General features: G+C 47.9%; 2 protein-coding genes across 5 annotated transcripts in view; one reads left to right on the top strand and one right to left on the bottom strand.

Annotated features, from left to right (window-relative positions):
- The window catches only part of DOCK1 (dedicator of cytokinesis 1), a 458,484-nt gene that overhangs the window by 202,330 nt on the left and 233,450 nt on the right, over window positions 1-22,704 (bottom strand). The gene's annotated exons all lie outside the window — the stretch shown is intronic.
- Window positions 7,415-22,704, top strand: part of INSYN2A (inhibitory synaptic factor 2A) — a 56,083-nt gene continuing 40,793 nt past the window's right edge. Inside the window, exon 1 of the mRNA XM_081267096.1 lies at window positions 7,415-8,153. The gene's annotated coding sequence lies outside the window, so the exon portion shown is untranslated. The remainder of the gene's footprint in view (window positions 8,154-22,704) is intronic.

Raw genomic sequence — 22,704 nt, 5'->3', positions numbered from 1 at the left:
ACATTATTTCTGCTTTAATAGAGCTCATTTAAATTTCATGGCAAACATCATCTGCGTTTCAACACTTGTCATATGCACCAAAACTGAAGGTGATTTCATTTCAGCAATATTTTAAAATGTACTTTAAACACTATCAAAGTACATACTTACATCAAAAAAAAAAAAAAAAGCAAAAATTGCCCAAGGAGCTCAACATCTGCCCAAGTACAAAGGGAAGCATTTCTCAAAAAACTGCAGGTTCCAGCCTTCATCCACACTGGAGTCAGCGGCAGAGAAAGCTCCAGAAGCGAAAATATTCATTAACACCCAGAGACCAAAAAGGAAAGAGCCAATAACCTCTGAATCTGCAGGTGAAGATGTTGGTTCTCCACTATTTTCATGGTGTGAATGAATCACAAGTCTTATTTTAAGGGACTTAGAAGTATCATCAGCAACTTCATGTGACAAAATTTACTCCACGGGGAATGGAGGGGTGGGGGGTTAACATTTAAATCAATTTCTTCATTTTGATACTTGGATTCAGTGAACAAAAATAAAATCAATGAATTGTGTCTTCTAGAACTCCGGGGCATAACATGCACAGCCCAAGACATCCTAATAAAAGGGTAACTTTACATTTGCTCATGCAGATCAAGCAGAACAAGAGGCTCCACATTCGAGTGGGCAGAGAGTTCTGAACTCAAGACGAGCCCCAAGAAGATGAATCATGTGCAGTGACGACAAGCAGAACCAGGGCTGTAAGCATCCAGGAAGGACAACATCAGTCACAGTCTTTGAACACACATTTATTTCTTAAATGCTCAACCCTAGGGATTCTCTTCAATATTCAACAATTTCTGAAAAAAAAAAAAAAACTGTTTGGGGTTCATGCTGGAAAGACGCACAGAAGGAATTAAGATTCCCTTTGAACTGGGCACAGGGGTGCACACCTGTGATCCAAACTACTCAGGAGGCTAAGGTGGGAGGGCTGAAAGTTTGAGGTCAGCTGTGGTGACTTAATGAGATGCCTTCTCAAAAAATTATGGCTCAGTGGTAGAGCATCCCTGTGTTCAATCTTTATACTATATAACAGAGTAACAGATTTCTCTGATAATGATAGTTCTTCTTTTTTATGACTCAATTCCCAAATATTCATCACAAATTTAGTTTTTTAAATACACATTGAATTTCAAGTTTCTTCGTTTGATCCACTGAAACAGTCAACCAACGAACACAAATGAAGAAATTCACTTCGTGTAATTCGCTTTGTATAATTCACTTCTATGACTTGAATGAAATGAATGTCCAGGAATCCTGAAGACCCTTCCCTATCCCCAGACCTGGAAGGCCTAAGGGGTATCCCTCCAGACAAGAAGGGATCATACCAGGGAGCTATGATGGCTGAGAGGCAGGGCTTCTGGTTCACCCACGGTCCTATGCATGCATTGCAAGCTGTGGATACAGGCTTTTTTAAATGAAAAAAAGAATACAAATAATATTTAAAAACATACTTCTTTGCTTTCCTTTGAATCCAGGAAGAAATTAAAATTATGTATGAAACATGTTGATATGTTTTTGATTATGACTTTACCATTAGTTACAGGTGCCCCAGAACCAACAGATGAGCACCCAGAAACAGCTTCTGAACCACGTGCAGTTGGAGTACAACATGGCTCCAGCAGATGCCAAAACACAAATTAGGCAAATTGGAGACAGAGAGATCTGCAGCCCACAGTGCAGCAGAATGACAGCAACGACCTGTTTATTTAATTGCCCAAGGGTTCAACAATGTGAAAAACAGAAATGTGTATGAAAGAAATGGCGCTGCAAGTCTGTGCTTGACCTCAGAGGTCACTCAGGATAACTAGAGATTTTTTTTAATACTGTGGTCTTCCCATTTGGAACTTGGCATTTGAGGACAATGGGCTGACTTTTCAAAGCTCAGCAGCTTCCTATACCAGGCAGGACCCACACTCCTAAGTCAATACAGCATCTAAAGTCAGGAAATCAGCTCTTAGACTGAAACTAGCAAAATAATTTATTGTACTGAGTGTATAAAAATGCCAAGAGTAGATAACTAGAATGATGTGCCCAGCGTGTTCATCATCTTACACACACACACACACACACACACACACGCATGCGAGTCACTAAAAGCACCTGTTCTGTCCTGGTGAATCGAGTTCAGAATCAAGGGTTGTCAGGATAATTAAAGGGCCAGGATAAGACGGAGCTATCACACTGGCACCAGGAAAGGCTCAAGAGGTCATCTGTGTAAGTGTGGTATATATGTGGTGGATCATTTCAGTAGCCACTGTTCAGTGAAGCCACTGGCTGCTGCTGCCATTGATGTCACATGGAGAGGCACACGGTGCTGTCCAGCTGCAAAGCGATGACACTTTCTTGCTGTTTCAGTGCCTGTTTTTACTCAAAGTGCAACTGACATGATGAGGGACGAAGCACAGCTAACAAAGGCAAAAGAGAACCCAGTCAGAGCTGCTCTTCCCCAGCCTGGGGGTGTCCTCTGCTCCAGGAAAGTGGGAATAAGCACAACGCAGCAGCACAGGTTGAAATCTGCCCCCGGAGGGCACCAAGCTGGTCTCATCAGAGCCTAGAAGGTGCCTTTGGGCACAGGTCCCTGGTGTTGCTGAGGGCCTGGGTAAGGACCAGAAGGGGATTCCAGTAGCTAGTGCTACTCCTCAATTAGGACCACCATGACTAAACACTATTTAGCACAAGCAGCAACATATGCTCTTGAGTGATCTCAAGGTCAGATTAAAAAATAAATAAATAAACCTGAACAGGTCAGTTCTGCAATGTGCATAACTGCATGTGAATCTAGTCTCTAGTACTTTCTAGCTATGTGACCTTGGAGGAATTGCTTACCTTTTCTGATCTACATCTGTTAGAGTTTTCCAGTACCTACTTCACAATTGTCTTGCAAGGACAGAAGATGATAAGGCACATTGCACTGGGGCCTAAAGGGCTGAGGCACACAGCTGAAGTGCACACTCATGAAAGTCTCCCTGTCAAGCAGGGCGGGAGAAGAAAGAGTAGAACCTAGAGGTTTCCATTTTCTTCCTGTCCTCCATAGCCCTCCTCCTTACGGGTGAAGTGAAAGATGGGAGTGGGCAAAGAAGGAACTTCCCTTCCCAGATAACACAGGGCACGTGTGAGAAGGCCCAGGGCCTCCCTGCAGCAGCCCTAGTTGACCTGGGGCCTCCTAAGTGCTGGGACTAACCAGAGAGGGGACAGCAGGGAACAGTCTTCACACAAGCAAAGTGGATTAGCAGGCCAGACACTGAAATCTGAAAGCAATTTTTATCCCCTCTTGACCCAGCTCTGGTCCAAGGTATCACTGTTCGCCTGGGCATATGAGCTGCTCTGTGCGAAGCTGGTTTCAGCAGCCGCGGAGATGAACCGTGTTACCAGCAGGGATTAGGAAAAGCCCATTAGCCATCCACCTCTGCTGGAAAAAGCCTGGTCCTAGATTAGACTTGGATAATAAGAAAACCCTACAGACACCGTCACCCAGACTGACCAAATCAAGGTCAACGAGATAAGGTCTGCATGGTCATTTCCATGGTGAGGCGACCCAAGGGAAGGAGGGGAATCTGCCTTTGGGGAATCAGAGCCTGCACCCGAGGGGCAGCAGCTCATGTCCTGCACTCGCCCTTCCTCATAGACCACCACTGCTGCTGTATGACATAGGAAAGAAAAGCTAGAGACACTTCTGTTCCCTTTAAAAATGAAAACGTCCCGTTTCCTACAGAAAATCATATTCACAATGGCGCAGTACAGAAAACCAGGGATTTCAAGCAGTCTTCACAGTACTTGGTTTATCCCAAACAAACTCTGTTTGGGACCAAAAAGCGGGCTCTAGTCTCTGGTCATGGAGGGAACAGAAGACTATGGTAAGGAGCCGAGCATCTCCCCAGGAGGGTGGGCCAGCACTCACAGCTGCATGACCCTCTGGAAGGAAAAGAGACTTGGCTGGCAGGACACTGGAAGAGCCACAGGCAGGGGTTTCACACCAAGGGACACTCTTGAATGGAAAATCAGTACAGAAAATGAACAGTGGAGGCTTGAGCCCAGCATGACAGGGGCGAGATTCCAGGGCTTCTCACAGGTCTCCCACGCAAAGATGAGGCTTGGACAGAGACTCTCCGAGAGCACCATCTTTATCTAGGACACAGTGAAGCTTCTAGGTGTCCTTGATATCACCTGAGATGCACATGGATGTGAGTGACCTCCCCTGTACGGGAGTGTGTGAGGCAGACACACGGCCACAGCTTCTGAACAGATGGTGCCACCTGCCCACCGTCTAGCGTCACTTAAGAACACGAAAGTGCGAGGTGGCAAAGCCACGTCTTGAGAACGCCACATGGCAGCCTGGGGGGCGTGGTCAGGAGGGCAGGGGCTCAGTAGCAGCCTCCCCAGGAAGGATGTTCTGCTGTGCAGTTAAACAAGAACTCTTGTCACAGCAGCAACGGCTCTGTGGACACCTCTCCTTTCCCTCATTCTGGGGTTCTGGAGAGAAAGTGGCTTCAGCAGACACCAGTTAAGCTCACTGATGATTCCTTTAAAGGGATGGATTAGTAGGAAGTCATGTAGACATCACACAACACACTGACTATGCTCAGACAAGATGGAGTCATTGAGACAAGAGGACACCGTCATGAGCTGGCATCTATGTATACAACTGGGCAACCACCTCCTTCAAGATGCAGAACAATCCAGCAACATGAAGGTTCCCTGGCCTATAAGTCAGCATGCCCCGAACTCTGGCCCTTCTGGGACTCCAGTGAAGTGACTCCAGTCATGCACATCCTTGTGGCTCACTCCTCTGTTCGGCATGTTTGTGGATTTCGTCTTGCTGCCACATGCCTCCATAGCTTGTGACTTTGTGTTTACTGCCGCTAGCTTCTACTGCACAGCATGAATAAACCAAGTAATTTCTACCCATTCTACTCTTGATACATATTTAGTCTATTCCCCAATATAAGTTTGAAAAACTAATATAAAAAGCTGTTATGAACATTCCTCAACACTTTGACTTGTATATTCTTGGTTATTTATTTATTTTTAATGTGGAAATAGAGACTTCAAAACCTAGTACTCAGGAGGTTTGGAATTTCCCCCGATGCTCAGTATTACACATGCACACATTTCCAAGAAAAAGGCAAAAGAAGAGAAACGTGAAAGAGTGGCCAGTTAGCTGTCTTGCACTTCCTTCATTTTCCTTCTCTAGGTGCCTCTGCCTTCAAGAAATCCCACGTGGAAATCAGCTCATTTCCCCCTTGCAAGGCTATCTTTTGTAGCAAAATTCTGAAGCAGAATATAAGAAACCAACTTATACTAAATTGATTAGTAGCCCCAACACGTATGCTTGGAAGATGGGCACACCCAGCTCACCCACACAGAACATCCGTCCCTGGCCAAGGGTCTGCAAGACAAGCTTTCATTAATATCTTAACTTGTGATGCTGAAGACTGGCACTTGAGAAATACATTAGGGAAATGGTTTCTGACTTCAACAAAAGGAAGGATCCCAATGTTTTTAACAGACTTGGAAAAGCAATTGAAGTCTATGAGGCAACTGAACAACTCAAAGCAGTCTTGGTGAGGCTCTGAAGCACAATTATACTCTCATCTTCATAGAAGAGGATTTTTTAACCTGCCAATCACAGCATTTCATTTTCCTCCTAGAGGTGTATATCACAGGGATCTCAAATAGCATATTTCTTACAAAGGTTTCCTCACCAGCTCATGGAGCACTTTCAATGAGCACTGCCCTCCTCTGCCTGCATTTATGTTTATCTGTTGTCACTCGTGGTCCTAAAAACTTTAGCTTTCCATTACCACCAGAACCATTTCCATGTTTCCTGAAAGCTTTATTGACAATGGCATGTTTAAGAGGTAAAAGGCAGATTTCCATTGTGTAGATTTACAATAAAACAAGGTTTACAAAAGCTCCTCAGACCCCTCTGGGAATCCCTGGAGTGCACAGCTGAAACAGCACTTTCCCATGGGGAACCCCTGCCACCTGGTGTTAAAGGATCCCAACATCAAATCACTGGCTTGTGGCTCCCTTCCTGACAACAGAGGTAGCTATAGATTTTCGGGCTGTTCATACCTTACCAGGCACATCCCTCCAACAGCCTCCCTGGTAGGGCTGACATCAGACTTGGGGGAATCTGAGGTCAGAAGGGAATCAAAAAGAATGTGGTGGGCAGAGTTTGGAACCACAGATTGGGGACTCCCTTCCTGGGAAGATCTGGATCATGAAGTTGTAACCCCAAAACTGCTGAGAGTAAGATGGGAAAGGAGGACATTTTAGAATAGTCTTCTTCTGTAATGTCACCCCAAACATCCACATAGAAATAAAACATTTCACATAAAGCCCTCAAAGAAGAACAGACATTATATAAAGCCAGGTGTAGGCTAAAGGCAGTTTAATGACAAGAATGCAATGATGGCCTGGCCCCAGGCACAGGATCTATAAGTCCTGCACAAGTGTGACCACACTGAGTGTTTGGGAGGTGGGAGGTGCAGCGTGTGAAGAATTCCCACTTGTCTTTCCAATTCACTCTCCAAAGTCTCACTGCTCTCCAGTTCACCATTACTCTGTTCTTTCCTCCGAAATATTCAGACTAATAAATGTGGCTAATTTCAAGTATGATCTGGGAGAAAACTTAGGGGGTAAGGAAATTTGCAGCCGCTGGAGGCTTAGATCAGGCAGCAAGACCTTCCAGGTATCAGGGAGGACCTAGGGCCTGCTGTTCTGAGCTCAAAGGATCCAATACTCTGGTGGTTTGGAGGGGGAGGCATTTGGGGGAGGGGAGTGTGATTCATTGTGAATCCTACTAGATAGATCTCCTCTTACCAAGAGAACTCGCCCCAGATGCAGCATGTGCCCAGTGGCGTCTGCAGGTGTGTATGTGTGGGGCATGTGTGTGTGTGTGTGTGTGGAGGGGTTGTAATTAGGTGCCTGTTTTGGACTTTTCCTAAATGTCAGCATGTAACAGACCCGGCCAGCACTTCCACTGTGACCTCAGGCTACTAGGCAGCTGTTCTGCCTTCCTATCTACATTCGGAGGGAACCCCAGGTTGACCCAGCACAGAAACGTGACTCTGACCCCCAGTATCCACAAAGCATAGTGAGAAGGTGAGAGAGGCCAGTTGCCTAGCCCCTGCCCAAATCTGTGCCTCTGGCTTTCAAAGCCCAGTTGGGCTGCGCCCTCTGGCATAGCCTGAAGCCAATGCGCAGGGTCCCCGGAGACCACTCATGAGAGAAGATATGGAGTCCCCTAACCGCCAGCTGCTCCAGAGACGTCTCCGGGGTAGACTCAACAAGTTCCTGGGCCGCGCAGCGCCGCCTGCAGCCCAAAAACCCCGAGTACTCGCCACGGTGGAGCCCCGCGCGCAGGCGGCAGCCGCCGGCGGCTCCTCCAACCTCCTCCTCCTGAAGCTCGGGCTCGGGCTCGGGCGTCGGCGGGAGGGGGCTCCTCCACTCGCTCGCGATCGCCCACCCCACGCACGCAGCCCTGCCCGGCCCCGCGCCGCCCTCGCCCCCGCCCCCGCCCCGCGGGCCCGGGCTCCGCCCGCCTCGGTGCCAGCCGAGCGCACAGGCGGCTGGCGCGTGGCTCAGGGCGCCCTCTCCTCTGGCCGCCGGGCTCAGCGGAGTAGCTGGGACCGGGGAGCGGCTGCAAGGACTTCCCTCCTGCTCCCTCCCCCTCTCCGCCCCCGCCTCCCGGCCCCGGCTCGAGATCTCGCCGAAGACAATTGCAGTAAATGAGGACATCGGAGGAGCACGGAGCCGGGTGGCTGTGGCTGGCTCCGCCGCGCCGCGAGCGAGCGAGCGCGCGGGCGTCCCCGGAGCCGGCCGAGCCGCTGCCTCCCCGCGCGCGTCGCTGAGCGGGGCCGGGGGGACGCGAGCTGCGGCGCGGGGGCCGGCCGGGCCGGCCGGGCCGGCGGCAGTGGAGGGGGCGGGCGGCAGGCGCGCAGCCGGCCAGGTCCCGGGAGCCGAGCCTTCCTCCGCGCGAGCCCGGCGAGCCTTGCCGCGGATGCCCTGCCCGGAGTGCTCCGTGTCGCGCCAGGCTTGCCAGGGTCCGCGGCGAGACATGCCCGATCCAGGCGCTGCACCGACCTCGACTTATCTGTAAGCAGCGGAAGGTAAGCGGAACCCCGCGTGCCCTCCTCCTGCACCCGGCGCCCGCTGCACTTGGCCACGGGCAAAGCGCCGCTGGGACAGGCGCAGACCCCGCTCGGGCGCATCTTCTCGCCCCCAAACCGGCTTCGCCTGGGCCAAGATATGCCGATTCAGCCGGGAGCAGAGCAGGCGTCGGGCGCGGGCGGGGGCAGGGGGCGAGGTTATGCAACTGCAGCTGGCATGACTGGGGGGCGTCTGGCAACTTTGGCGACCGCCAGGGAGGAGCGGGGCTGCGTGTCTGTGATGTCGGTTCTAGACAAACGCCACAGCCTCGTGAGCGCCCGACAGCCCCAGCCAGGCACAACTGGGGGGACCCGGGGGCGCCCGTTTCCCCGTAACGTTTGGAGGCTTTTAAGTATTTTCCAAAGTAAAGCGAACTAGCAAGTACTGCTGATTAACTTCGGGGGGATAAGTGGGAGCCAAGGGGCCCTGGCGCCGGCCACTGAGGAGGCGCGAGCAGGAGCAAAGGCAGATACCCACGTGAAATGCCCGTCTCCTCTGCTCGCTGGCTCGCTTGGGTTGGCACCTTCCCGGAGCTGCAGGGCTGGGGTCTGCGCCCGCGGGGCTTTTGGATGCCTGACATCCAGAGTCTGACCAGCACAGGCGTGGGAACCCAACCAACGCTGCAGGTTGAGCGAGCTAGCTAGCAAGCGGGTGAGCTGGCGCTGAGCAGGAGGGAGGAGGCAGCCCGCGGGCCAGCCAGAGGCCCGGGCCATGCCTGGAGCCCAAAGTCAAGAGCAAGAGTCTGCATCTTGCTGGTTCATGCCCAGGGTTCCTGGCTGGTGTCTCCACTGCTCTGATAATAATAATAATAAAAAAAAACCTCTCCTGTGACCTCAACATTCTACTACCCAAAATATGCCACAGGGAGATTGAGTCAGTGATCAAGGGAGGCCAAGAGTGGGGGAGGAGGGGCACTCCTGGAGTAAATAAGCGAGAAAACGGGTGCCTTTTGCTCATCCTCAGAACAGGACTCAGCCCATTTCCCTCTCGGGCTGCAGGTCTGGCCTGGGGGGGCTGAGCCAGAAGCAGCAGTAAAGCAGTTCAATTTGACCTTGTCTGCCTGGGCACTGAAATTCTTCCCAAGCATCCTGAGGTGAAACTGGCAAGAGTGGGAAGGAACTTTGGGCTAGCCCTGCCTTGGCCAGGGACCAAGTGATCACTTCAGATCTCAGCTCAGGCCAGCAGAGGGTCGAGGTCAGCGGCTTAGAGGTTTTCCCCTGGACAAGGACTTGCTGGGGGATTACCTTTCCATATCCCAGTGGCAGGACTGTCAAGGTTACAACACAGGGGACTTGATTAAAAAATACCACTCAAATCACAAGACATGGCCATCCTTGGTCAGTAGTGCACATATGAAAATAGTCTGACCTTATTTAGCTTACACTCAGATTGAGCAGAAAGTAACCACCATTTCACTCTGCAGAGGCGTAAAGTGAGGTTTCACTTTTCACATTGTGCTATTTATTACATTCATATCCTGTTGAATGTTACTTTTCAAAGTTCATATTTATCTTTGCATTTTTTTTTGCAAGAACGATGAGCAGACACACACGAGCCACTCAAAAGAAGAAATGGAAGTCCTGCCATCTGCATGCTTCACCAGATATTAATAATTTACTCTCCATGTTTACTACTTACATTAGATGGCACTGCTCCTCACGATGGGTTTTATCAGAGGCACATTTTGGGGAAAAAAATTCTAGCACAGCCATCACTAATTGCATGATTTTGCATAAATTAGGTTAGCTACAGAGTTTTGTTTTCTTCTTGACTAAATTCATCATTTCCTTAAAAAAGATGGAATGATTCAGTTTAATTTCTTTAGCTAATGGAAGAGCTCTACTAAAAAACAGGATGCCCTTGAAAAGCAGAATATGCCTTTAAACTTATTACAGTTGCCACGACTTTCTGTTTCATTATTGTGATTAAGACTGAGCTTTTACATCAATCAGTTTCATTATCCTGTTGAAAAACAGAACTACTGGTCAAGAAATAGGATACAAGGCAAAAGCTGGAAAGCTCCGTATTTGCTCAAGGAGCTTTCAAAAGCCCTATAGAAAGCTGGAGACTCCATTACTTGGTTGACTTTGGGGGGGGGGGGTTCCTCTGTTTTGCCATGATTGTTTCCCCCCACAGCAGAACAGGGATTTTTCTGTCTTTTGTTCCTCTCTCTGTAGGAAGAAATTTAAAATAAATAATAAGTAAATAAATGAAAGACTTGTACATGAAAGGCATCCCTCTTCAAGGAAGACTCCTACACATGGAAACAAGCAGCAAATAAAAATGAAGCTCAGAAATCAGAGTCAGCCGCAGAGGAGCGCGGCTGGACACACTCATTCTCGTAACTAGACATTTGTATTCTCTTGTTTGCTCCAACCCATAGTTCTTGCATTTGGAGAGACGACTGAACTCTCCTGTATGAGAAGCAGATTACTTATGTCGGGGCCAGAGTGCTTCTCAGAGAATGACGACACAGAGGTGGTCACAGCCACATCACAAGGCAGCAGTTCTGTGGACAGGCATCCACACAGAAGGGAAGTGACCTGCCCACCAGGGATCTTTATTCTCAGACCACGGGCCAACCCCCAGACACCAGGGCACATCAAGGATGCACTCGCCATGTCATTTGGGCAACGCTCAGTAGTCCTGGGAATGGGAGGTCAGAAGGACTCCCCACAGGAAATGAGCTTTGCTACTTGAAACACCCACCATAATTCCACCAAGACCTACATTCCCCAACCAGAAATTAGCTGACATAATTTATGAAGCAGACCCTTTCTAGTCTCCTGACATATTTAATTTTAATATTTCATAACATTATGGAGTGGACTTCAATATTTTAAAGCACAATTTAATATGATTGACATTACATGGCAACATGTGCATTTCCATGAAGTTCCCATACAAACATTCAGAGAAGTCTTGATCTAAATCTAACCTTGATCTAATCTTAACATAAATGTAGTGAAACTTCACAACTTTTAATTCATTTATTTTTAAAAAATCTATTTTATGTTTTAAGGACAGAATACAGATTTGGAACCAGTGGTAGGGGTCCTGAGAGACTTCACAGAAACAAGTCATTTGGACATCTGTGCTAAGCAACAGGCCATACAAGGGGTACTTTGAACCTTTGGACCATGACTTAAAATGTGTCCATTTTTGATCCGAAAGATACTAAGGTATCTCCAGGAACCAAGAACCTTGCCTCTCAGAGTAAGAAACAGCCTAACTTCATCTCTGGGTCCTGAGACAGTCTCTTCCAGAGACCCCTCTACTCTAACACATGAAGACATTCAGTATGAATTTGAGTCAATAGGCACCTCACACTTTTTCAAACCATGAGTGAGGTTACAATCCAGTATCTAAGTAAAAACCATGAGTGAGGTTACAATCCATCAAGTTACAATCCAGTATCTAAGTAAAAGAAACATTCTAAACTGGCTTTATGCTGAGTACATATTCCCAACTCTAACTGGTACCGATGGAACTGAGCTCAAATATAGAAAAGCAGATATTAGGGACAAGAAGGAATTATATCTCTAAATTACTCTGTAAACCTCATGGCTAATGCCATATTCCCAGGGATTTGGAAAGAACTCTTTCCAAAGTCATTACTTGTAAATATTGCTTTTATGGAGTACAATACTGGTAATTGGGTCTATTGTATGTCCATAGACTTGCTTCTTTACCACATCCTGATGTTAGGAAGTCTGAGAAGAAAAGACCAGAGAGACATCCATTGTTGCACTGTGTATACGCACATCAGTTACAGGATTTCACCCAGTAGAGTGATGAAGAAACTTATTTAAAAAAAAAAAAAAATCCTAACAGCATGTCAAAATGAGGGCTGAAGTTCATGTTGCAGTCACAATGGAAAATTCCAATTCAATCCTTAATAATCTAGCCTTGGGCATAAAATGAAATGCAGTAAACTATAGCATATGAGGGACATGAGAAGGAGGCTATGGAATGTTGAAAATATTACAATCAGATTTGCAAATAAACTTTGCTTTCTCTCTACTTCTGAGCTCTAGAGAGAAAGAGAAGCAGGGCAGGCTAGATAGAGTGCCGACCTCCTGTCAGCTGCTCTGTGCAGGGACCCCATCAGGAACACCCTACCCACGGCAAACCTTAGTGACACTCAACAACCTCGGAGCTACTAGGTCATTCCGTTGGTGATGTGCTACACCCTCCTTCTCAAGAAAAAGTCCTATATTGGTCACTTGTCCTTTTAAAAAAATCTTTTTTCCATGTGTTCATGGTGGTTAGAGTCCAGGTATCTCATACTTGAATTTTGCTTCACAAAATCTGCTTATTTGTTTAAATAAATGACGTTGGCATCCTTGGGAATGTAGTGAAACTATAAAATTGGACTCTTAAAATGGGGTAGGCATAGAGAAGGGGGACTGATGTGCAGGGGGCTCTATTTGGAAAGGACTTCACATTTACTGGATTGTACTGAGGCCTGGCAGCAGTGGCCTCGGTGCTTCAAGATTGAAAGAGAGGTCCTCAGGAAGTGCAGGTACAGGAGGAGGACAGGAGGTGGCAAACCGCTCAAGAGTCCCAAAGAGAGAGGCAGGAATGGCGGCTGCAAGGAGAGTGTCACCCTGACTGACGTGGAGGGTGAAGGTTGACCTGGGCCAGGCACACAGATGTCCTGGGGCTTGAGCCAGCTGTGGTGATCAGAGCAGGAGATTCACAAGGAAGGGTGACAGGTGGCTTTGGGCATGGGTTTTGGCTTTGGAGGGCAGGGGAAATAGGTTGAAACCAATTTGAGGAGAACCAGCCGGGCAAAGAGAGGCCTCTGTTCATTGACTATTTTGAACAGGAACGTACATTATCAGAAGATTGTCATGCTATCTGGAGACAAACCAGAGAAGAGGGACGACGGGAGGCTGGCTGCAAAGGTGTCACAGATGGGACTGACTGAGGCCCAAGGTGACTGATGGTGTGGGATGAGTATAAGGGGACAGTATGAGAGATGGATCTCATGGGCAAAGCTTTGTGATGTGACACATGGGTGAAGGGATTAAAGATCCTGAATAAGGCCAGGAAGTGGGTAGGTGATTGTGAAGTCTGGGAGCCAGCAGGGGGAAACACATTGTTGATTATTACAAATTTTTATATGAGTTTTTGACTGGAAATGGTATGTTAAAAAGTAAGTTCCTCATTGTCTCTCATTCCCTAGAACTTCTGTGAGGAATGCTTTCCATTAGGGGAAAAATGGGCCAAGGGATTCTCAACACAATGAACTTCTTAAAGGACAAAGCATAACACTATCTAGTAACAGGTGCTTTATAAATATTTAATGAGGCTATTAACAGTAAACCTAGTCAGTGATTTTGCTAGGAATTCAGGGAATCCTGAATGGGAAATAATTGTTCTATTCATTTCAAGTTCTACTTTTTTTTTCTTTTTCTTTTGTAGTAGGAATAAGCAGGGAGGATCAGGAGGAGGTGGTAATCGAGATGGAGAATCAGGCCTTACATCTGGCCTTCCAGTATCTAGAAAAGGAAAAAAGTACCCAAGGACTGGGTTTTCTGTCACCAAACAACCACAGGAATTTCTTTTGGTAAAAATTCACGTGGGTAGAAGCTGAGCTTTTAAAAAAAGAATGTCTGAATTTAGTGACTCGGTGTCAGATTAAAAGAAACGAATGAGAGGTGGGGAAATACTATGCCCTGATCAGAGGGGAAGATGCTGGCAGATTGATTGGAAAGGCATTTTTGCTAGAGCTCTACCAAAAACCTGGAGAGTTCACTGGGCCCCCTGGAGACACCTGGACACCTGCCTCTCAGCCTTGACCTCCCGTCTCAGTTTGACATTGTGACATCAATTCCATTGATCTCCGTGCTAAACCCATCAATTTGCCACTCTTTTTTTTTCCTTCTTCTTTTTAAATCAATACTAGTGTGGTGCATACAGATTTTCCCATTTTCCTTGTTGAAACCACTGGGCACTAATGGCTAATGTCCAGTTAATCATGGACATGAAAATCCCATAGCTCCCATCATGGGTTGGATTCGGTGCCAAAAGGAGCTCCTGATATAGCCCACGTGTAAATTAGAAATATGGAAAAGAATCCGTTTCTGAAGCTGAATTTTCCATTCCATTTCTTGGGCCATTTGAGGGCCTGATGGCAGCCGTCTTCTCAGGGATTCATTGTGTGTGTGTGTGATGGGAGCTGTCAGCTTGGTGGCTTCGTTGTGGCAGTCACACCCTCCTTGCTTTGGTCCTGCTATTTGTATTTCCTCCACCGAGTGCTGCTTCTCCTATGTCCCTGGCTGCACCCCCACTCCACCAGCCACTTGCCCTGTGTTCTTGGCCAGGAAGCCTGACTGTTCCTGCCTCGGTTTCCCCAGCTCTATTAAGATGGTCATTTTTTCCTCCAAGGGTGTGTGCAAAATGAGATGTCTGAGCACGTGGGCAGTGAAGAAGGGCACCACCCCCAGAGTGGACACCCTGAGTGCTGCCTCTTACTCTCAGCTTTGCTCTCCCAGGTGGTGTCACTTGCTCAGGATTCAGGAAGGACCCCAATTCAAAACCAAGCAGCTGGTCTGTCAACTGCAGTTCCTAAGGACTGCAGCCAGCAATGACCAGGCCAAGGAATCAGTCTCCAGTGACAGCATGCTCAATGGATGACCTTGAGCACCCCCTTACCAGTTTATAAAGCCAAAGGAAGACATTCAGTGAAACGCTAGCACAGTGATGGTAACCCACCTCCAACCCCGACCTGTGCTTGAGAAGGCCTGTCCCACCCACGGAATTCCTGGAAAGGGACAGAAGCTAGACGTTACACATTTTCAACCAGAAACACAACACTACCACCCTGCAAAGGTGTGGCATGCCCTGTTCATGCTCTAGACCTGCCCAGTGAGTTCACTTGGACTGTGCCATTCAGGAATCAGTTCACATGGAGAGAGACCTGAACTTTAAGCTGTAACAGTGACTGGTCACTAGTTTTACTCTTCTGCACTGTGCATCCACTTGACTGTTGAGGCACAAGTCAGGCCCAACAAGGCCCAGAAAGCACGAACTGCAGCCCCCATACAGGGTCTGCTGGCATTGGCCACAACACCGGACTCAGCTCCAGATCCACTCTAGAAAAAATATGGAAGGAGCCAGCACTCCCTGCCCACCTAGGACATCCACTGCGTCTTTTGGTCACTATTTCTAGGTACCTTTTATGGGCAATGTGTTACTTTAAGCTTTGGGAATATGGCAGGAAATAGAAAAAAAAAAGGGTTGTGGAAGAAAAAAAAATGTGTAGACTTGTAATTCCTTTTTATGAATGTGTTATTAAAATTACTTGAGAAGTTAAAAAAATATACTGCTACTCATTCCTCATCCCCCAGAAATTCTGACTGACTGGGTAAGGAGGGAACTAACACTGTTTGTTTCTTACCTTTTAATGGATTTGTTCCCTGGCCTCCAAGTGTGGCATTCCAGAGAGCAGGGCTGGGGCAAAGCTCTTAAGACAGGTGCCAGTGTCCCTGCTTCCTGTGGAGGACAGCCACCCCCCAGACCTTCCTCTCCCGCAGGCAGGAACTGCTCTCTTTAAACACATGCACGCAAAGAGACCCCCCGGCTTCCACTTCTTCCCTGGGCTTCATGAAGGCCAAAGCACAGAAGGGGCATTGGAGGTTTGGGGAAGATCTATGCTTTTATTTTCTAAAACTCCTGTTAGGATTCTGAAGTCTGCAGAGAGCGTTTCACAGATCCTCTTACTCACTAGCAGGTGGACTTCTGTTCAGGAGCCACAGTCTCCCGCTCTGGTTCTCAGGCTCCCTTTCCCATAATCTGTGGGAAGAACAGGGCCTCTGATGGGGAGACGCTGCAGGGGTGAGAGCTGGGGCCAGCACAGGAATGGGAACCTGGACCCTTCCTCCAGGAGCTCCCTGTGGGCTGGGTGCTTCCTGCCCTCAGATGGCCGCCCTAGCCTTGGGTTTGATCTGCCCCAGGATCAAGTCCAAGTTCCATTCTGGACAGGAGCAGAGAAGGTTGCTGCAACTCCTGTGAAGAGCAGCCAGGAGGCTGATGGCCGTGGTTCAAGGCCATCAAAACTCTACTGGCCATCCTGGCGGGCGCAGTGAGCAGGATGCACCAGTTTGGCTGCACTGGCTCCCGAGTCTCCCCTTCCTCTCCTGTCCATGTGTGCTGTCTGGCTGTCTGTCTGTGTGTGTCTCTGGACCCACTGTCCCCTCCCATTCTCTTTCTCTGTGTTCCCATTTCGCTATAACTTCCTGTCCACATTAATCCTCATGGACAAGAGTAGCACGGAGTTATATTTCTAAGTATTGATTTCACTTACTGGTTATAATTATACATTTGCTGTTCTCAATTCAAACTATGCAAAACGGAAGTTCTTTCGTTCAAACCTCTGTGCGCCTCGGAAGCCCCTGGACTGCTGGGGTGCGCTGGCCCTGTGCTGCTTCCTTCTCCTGTGAAGGTCAGCGCCGCCTCCTCCACGGCTGCGGAGTGTGGAAAGGTGCCACACTCTAAAATGTTTGCTTATTCCAAGCGATTGAGGTGTTTGAATTAAATTCATAATTTATTTTATCACTGCCACATCCTATTCCCAAGAAGAAAGTCAGATAACATAAGAACAAATCTACAGATAATGCCTAGCAAGTCGCATTTCCCACAACAAAACCCTGACGTGCTTCGTGACAAAATATGAAACACGTTTCTGGGCCACCTACTCATGTTTGAGAGCTTGTATGGTATCGATTCTTCTTCTATCAATCAGCACACAAGCAAATTCATACAAAAACCTAACTCCAGATAATTTGGGCCAAGATTCAGAAGTTAAAGTCTCTACATATAAATTTACCTAAAACCTAATGAAACTCAATCATTTTCCTTTCTTCTTCCTCCCCATGCTTCAGAATACAGCCATGTTCCTTCTCCCGTGGGCATCCAAGCAAGGTAGAAAGGACCCTCGGAGACCACTAATATGGCACACCCATTGGGAGCCTTCTTTTTTTTATTTTTTTTATTTTTTTTAGTTGTAGTTGGACACGATATCTTTATTTCAGTTATTTATTTTTATGTGGAGCTAAAGATAGAGCCCATGGTCTCGCATGTGCGAAGCGAGCACTCTACTGCTGAGCCCCAGCCCCGCCCCGGGAGCCTTCTTGACACAGCAGATCACACTCTTAAATCTACAAGCAAGGGCTGAAGGATGGCTGGGCACAGGGGAGACAGGTGCTTGCAGGGACCTTGTCCTCACAGCACTCATGTCAGCGTTCAGGAGAGAGAACTGGCAGACAGCAAGGCAAACTGGCATGTCCTTCGGGCCTGCTGCCGAGCGCCTCCCCGGGGAGGCAGCCCTCCCTCCCAGGAGCACCCCCAGCTCCAACTCCAGGCCTCCAGAGCCCAGCGGCTGATTCCTCCACACATGTGCCTCTCCCCGCGGGACCACAGGAGAGCACTGCGTGTCTTTTTCCTTGGGGTACCCAGCAGGGGCTGGCATCAGCTGAGACACTCAAGTGCTATTCATTGAGGACCTGAAGGAGCAGAAGAGGACTGCAGAAGCTGGCGGAGGCCAGAGTACCTCTGAACCATCAGAGAGGCTGTCCACGGGCGCGGAAGTCAGGCACAGTCCTGGAAAGCGAGCCAGCAGAAGAGGGGCCACCGCGGGGGGATGAGCATGGCATGTTCTGGAGACCCTGGGAGGGACTGTGTCCCTTCAGCAGATAGAGCATGACTGAGTTGTGCTAAGAGGTCTAGAGACACAAGCAGGGAAGAGCAGGAGACTGAAGACCGGCTCTCTTCTTGGAAGTTCTGCCAAATGGGGCTCTGCAGAGAGGACAGGTGTGGGGCCCCGAGGCTGGACAGGCAGGACGGCAGATGCAGGGCAGGGGCAGGAGAGGCAAGAAGGTTGGGACCAGGGTGGGAAAAGTGTGGAGATAAAGGAAGAAATCAACAGGAGAAGCAACAGGAAAGAAAAAAAAAATCAATGGGGTGTGGGCGGTGAGTGGATATGGGGAATTAAACCAGGAATGGTTAACCAATAGTTGGCAGCAGCCATGAGGGCATCCTCAGAATCAAGATCCCGAAAGATCCCACTCTTACAAGGTAGGGATGTGTCTCGATCCCAGGCCCATCCTGCCTTTAACCCTGAGAACCTGCTCCAAGCTCAGCAGAGGACGTTGTGCTTCTGGGTTGAGTACTGACCACTCTCGGCTCTTAGGCCATCATGCTGTGTGACCATCTCCCAGGAAGGACCACAGCATCCTCTTCTGGCTGCCAGAGACACTACTTGGGTTTTCCCGAGCAAGGGGACAAACCTTTCAAGACGCCAGAGTGGCCGCTGCGAGGGAAATGTGATGGCCTGTTTTCAAAAAATGGCTGATGGTTGTTATGCACAGATGACCCCCAACTGCTGTTGGTCTAGGACAGAATTAAAGAGCCAGACCTGGAAGAACAGAAGGTGACACCGCACCGGATGAGGGGCAGAATTCATTTTCAGGAATAAACCGTGACAACTCTTTGATTGTCATTGTCTAGAGTATACAACATCCACACCCTGTTTTGCTTACTTTCTTTCCTCCCCACCACCAACAGTGACCTTGTACATTCTGAACATCAAAACTTCACCCCATGTGCACCTACAATAGGGATGATGGGTCACTCTGCGCAGAACAGTCCCTGTTTCCACATCTCGAGGAATTTGCTGTGCACACCCCCTTGGCCTGCCTAAGTTTTGTCTAGCCTGACGGCATCTTTCTTCAGGATGATGACCCATTCCTGAGGTCTCCTTCACTGCCCATCAGCTCCAACAGAAGGGGAAAAGGTCTCTCACTTCAGGTGGCTCTGAATTCATGTTCTTTTGTTCAATTCTAGATTAAATCATCCCCGCATCATTTGTAGCCCATGAATCAAGAGGAAACCTCAAGAATTCAAACCAGACAGTCCTTCCACACAGACCACCAACATCAGCTCCCAACATCCTGGTCAGGATTATGCACACATGGTCTCCTGGGGCAGGATGTCTTCTCCTCATTCAGCTATTGGCTTATAAATAGAACCCTATTCCAAGAGTTGCTCATGGCTCTTTCTTCTTGGCTGAGCTGTCTCTGCAGTAAACCCAGAGCTACCAAAGAATTGGTCAAACCAAGAAAAATAACAGTGGGCAAACTTCCTTCTGAAGGAATGGGGAGACACTGGCATGGCCTTGCCAGAAAGAGGGGTTGCCATCTTGAACTCGGAATGATTTCAACCAACTTGCAAGCAGAAATCCTGCCCTGGGGGTTCCAATATGGTGTCCTGAGGTCAAATTGAGAAGCAGCAGGAAAGCCATCCTTCTTTAACATAAGTCATTTTTAACGCCCCCCCCCAAAAAAAAATAGTTCTAATTTTTAGTTTCAGCTATCTCATGAATCAAAACATGCCATTTAGTAACGATGTATATATGTGTGTATACATACATATAAGCATACATATATACATGAGTGAGTGCTTGTGGACTCAGCACGGTCAACAGCAAGGCAAAGTGCTCCCCAGGTCCACTACAGGATTGTCTGCCTGTTTTCATGGGAGTGAGAATTCCATACAGTCTAAGATGGAGAGGCCACCTCTTTGTGTCCTATCAACTCTTGCTAACTCAAACCTCGTCTGGACCCCAAATGACCATCCAGGGAATGGTGGCAAACAGGACACTTATGATGGTAATAAGTGGACCTCTCAGCTCACTGAGAACCACAGTCCTGTACCTCACCGTCTCGGTGACTGTCAGGCTGATGGGGGAGGCCAGAGGAGATGGAAAATCAGTTCCTTTTTACATCCTTATGGGTGATTTGGATGAGTTGTTGGAGTCAGATTTACTGAACTCTTTTTGGACTTTATTAGCAAAGCTAACCGCTACAGATAAGGTTGATTTTTTACATTGATGTAATGTCTCATTTGGAGGAGGCATTTTTTTTCCAGTGGATTTTCACCAACATCATAAAATTTTGCTAATTCATTTCCAGTAATTTAGATTCCGTTTGGACAGCGGATGAGCAAAGGTTAACGTCAGTATAAGCTGGAGCTCAAAGAACTAAGTAAATAGTGAGACATAAATGAAGAGGGAAGTCTGCTGCATTGAAGACAGCCATTTTCTGGTCCTTCTAAACCTCCATCCAAATCCAAAGCGTCCGTCCTTAGCAGATGGGATCCACTCTCAGGGGCAGGCCAGTGGTGTACCCCTCTGTGGCCATGGGTGGCCGACATAATTGATGCTAGGATTTTGCTGGTTAAATGTGTGTTCTTAAATCAGAAACAAGAATGAACCGAGGCAGCACCTACGATGGTTTCTCTTCTGCCTGAAACCCTGCTTTGAGCTCCAGGAATGTCCCTCTTCCCAACTTCAGACTGGATGGTCATCAGTTCTAAAATACCAAGGTTTCACCACAGCACTCCACACATCTACAGAACAGGGCACGGCTTCCATGCGAGTCCCCTGATGGCCGCAGCTCTGCAGTTAGAGCTCGCTCCATGCTCAATCTCAGGAAGACACTGAATTCATTCAGTTACCCTTGTTCAGTGCTCTGAATCAGCAACCTCTGAAGAGAGAACAAATGTCTAGAAAATAACCTGTGAGTGTATTGAAGGAAATTAAACTGGATCATGAATCTCACTAAGGCACAGTCCAGAATCTATAGCAGGCAGTGTTGCCTCAAGGAAAAACAACTCCCACTTCCGAAGAGTCAACTGGTGCCTAGAAAACAGGTCTCTGCGTCAGTTCCTTCACAGCACAAGTTCACTGACCGACAAGACCTTCCACACTGGGAGCTGTGATTTCAAGAACAGCACAGCCGTTCTCACAACTCGAGACTCTCAGGCATGCCCTCAGCATGTGGACTGAAATGCTGGCCCAGTTAACCTTCAACTCCAGCTCTAAGGTGTCTCAATAGTGGGGAAGCCACTTGGAAAACCAATAATTTCCCACAGCTCCTGGTGACACTCATCCGACCACTTGCTAAGCTTTGGGGCTATATCAGAGGCCCGGGGCTATCTCCTGCCTGCCTTACCTGGGAGTGGACGGTGTCAGGACACACGCACCACATTCCAGAGCCAGCCTGGAATGCTGTGAGTCCATGCAGACATGGGAAGAACAGACATCCTCCCAGGGAGGGCCTCCCTGGGAGCTGACAACCCCCCCCCCCCCGCCCCCGGCTTCTGCAGATTAGAAGTGCAGATGACAGACAGGTCAAGTCCGTCCTATTTCTAACTAAAAATCAATTGCAGATCCCTCCCTTTGAGTAATTGCTCTTGAAAACCAACATATGTACTTCTGCTAAATACTCTCTCAGTCACCTGCACATGTGTATGACATAGGTACACACACGTGTGTGCACACACTATTTTAAGATTCCTTTTTTTCCCTTTTCAGGGCTTCCTCAAAACAATGAAAGGTAACCTTTGGAGACTGCTTGCACCCGAATCTAATCATTTCTGGGTTTTTCTCATGCAGACACAAGTGTTCATGCTTGCAGAGACCTGCTTAAAGGTGAACACAGCCTCTGCCGGGCTTTAATTGGCAAACTAAGGCAACCACACTGAGCCTTCCTCTGTACCCCCAGGATTGGGAAACATACACAAATATATATCTTAATATCACCGCAATGTTCTGTTTTTTTTTTTTCCTGGTAAAATTTGGTAGGCTACTTTCTTGTACCTAAACATTATTTCATAAATGGTTTTCTATGACACTAAATAATCTCTATAATTATCATTTTAATGGCTGTGCAGAGCGAATGTACGCCATAATTTACTTAACTGTTTACCTATTGTTAGGCATTTAGTTGCTTCCATTTTTCACTGCTTTAACTTGGGATGAACATTTTTATATAAGCTATGAATTTAAGCAGCATGCAAAGATGACTCTCCATCACTAATCTAAAAATACAGGGTTTATATATTTACAACTCACATTTGACTATGAAATTTAATTTGAGAGTAATTAAGACATTTATATTCTAAACAGCTCCTCACCTCCTAGTGCTCCCTGAGCCTGACAGGCTCCACTATGACCGGCCACGCTCACCTCAATGTGCATAGTCCAGTGAATTCTGAACCTCGATTTCCTTAGGAAAAATAAACTCTGAATCTACTGCTATAGAGCCAAGAGATTAACTCCAAGGACCAAAAGAGGGCTCTAGGGGTGACCCTGCCAAGGCAAGCCGTTGTTCCAAGTCCCACATGGGTTTCACGCTCACTCCAAACTTAAAGGGCAACCCTCCCTCAGTCTGTGTTCTGGGCTAGGTGTGTTCCTGGGGTCACCTTGCCTAACCGGAACACAGGTGCATCATGGGAACAGGCCAGGGACACTGCTTGAGGAGCTTCCACTTTTGATGTTGACCACAGGTGACTTCAGGTGACAGATTCCCTGCTTGAGGATAGTGGTTCAGCCCGCTATCCGGGCGGCTCCAGGCAGGTTACAAAGGAAAATCTTATGCCTCAGTCTACCGTGTGAGGATGGCGCTCCCCACGAGGCTGCCGTGGGGGCAGAATGGGAAAACG

Source organism: Spermophilus citellus (assembly GCF_964194105.1).
Source record: "Spermophilus citellus genome assembly, chromosome: 15".
NCBI classification, from domain to species: domain Eukaryota; kingdom Metazoa; phylum Chordata; class Mammalia; order Rodentia; family Sciuridae; genus Spermophilus; species Spermophilus citellus.
This window is presented reverse-complemented; position numbering and strand designations above follow the sequence as displayed.